The sequence below is a fragment of the Pseudophryne corroboree genome, chromosome 10, assembly GCF_028390025.1.
Source record: "Pseudophryne corroboree isolate aPseCor3 chromosome 10, aPseCor3.hap2, whole genome shotgun sequence".
Classification (NCBI taxonomy): domain Eukaryota; kingdom Metazoa; phylum Chordata; class Amphibia; order Anura; family Myobatrachidae; genus Pseudophryne; species Pseudophryne corroboree.
The window spans coordinates 175,522,371-175,523,701 of record NC_086453.1 but is presented as its reverse complement, the minus strand read 5'-3'; positions in this window follow the sequence as shown (position 1 = coordinate 175,523,701).

Here is a 1,331-nt window from a genome sequence, read left to right as displayed (position 1 = left end):
TAATTCCTGAGACTCCGGGTCTTCCTGAGAAAGGATAGCCCCCACTCCAACCTCTGAGGCATCTACCTCGACAATAAAGGGGAGCTCCGGGTTAGGGTGTCTGAGCACTGGAGCTGAGACAAAGGCCTGCTTTAAGGCCAGAAAGGCAGACTTGGCTTCAGGCGACCAATTGGAAGGGTCCACTCCTTGTTTAGTCAATGCTACTATAGGAGCAACCAAATCAGAGAAGGTATGAATAAAACGCCTATAGTAATTTGCAAACCCTAAAAAGCGTTGAATTGCTTTTAAGTTCGTGGGTTGTGCCCAATTTAGGATGGCCTGGAGTTTTTTTGGTTCCATTAAAAACCCCTTAGGAGAAATAATATACCCCAGGAAGGACACTTCTGTGATGTGGAAATCACATTTCTCCAGTTTGGCGTATAAATGATTTTCCCGTAACTTCTGAAGGACCAGTCGCACATGGGTAATATGTTGTTCTAAAGACTCGGAGTAAATCAAAATGTCGTCTAAATAAACGACCACAAACTTTCCTAGAAAGTCGCGAAGGACGTCGTTAATGAGACCTTGAAATACAGCAGGGGCATTTGACAGCCCAAACGGCATCACCAGGTATTCATAATGTCCCGACTGTGCTGAAAGTCGTCTTCCACTCATCCCCAGATTTAATTCGGATGAGATTGTAAGCCCCTCTAAGATCGATCTTGGAAAAGATAACGGCAGTCCGGAGCTGATCAAATAGTACTGAAATCAGTGGCAAGGGGTAGGTGTTTTTAACAGAGATTTTATTCAAAGCCCGAAAATCAATACATGGTCTGAGCAACCCATCTTTTTTCTCAACAAAAAAGAACCCTGCACTCAATGGAGATTTCGAGGGCCTAATGAAACCTTTTTTTAGGCTCTCCTGTACATAATCATTCATTGCCGTAGTTTCCGGCCCAGACAGGGCATATAGTCTCCCCTTAGGTAAAGAGGCACCGGGAACTAAGTCAATAGCGCAGTCATAGGACCGCTGAGGAGGCAGAATATCCGCATTACCCTTGGAGAAAACGTCGGCAAAGTCCTGATATTCCAAAGGAATAAGTTCTGGGGTGACTGCCGCAACCCGGACTGGACGGGAAATACATTCCTTAACACAAAAAGGACCCCATCGGGAAATCTCCCCAGACTGCCAATCTATGGTGGGATTATGAAAGGCAAGCCAGGGGTGACCCAGAACTACGGGGACAGCCGGACAATGGGTAAGGTAAAATTCGATTTTCTCTGAATGCAGGGCCCCCATTGTCAGTTGTACTGGAGGTGTGCGGTGAGTGAGTACCCCATTAGAAGCGGAC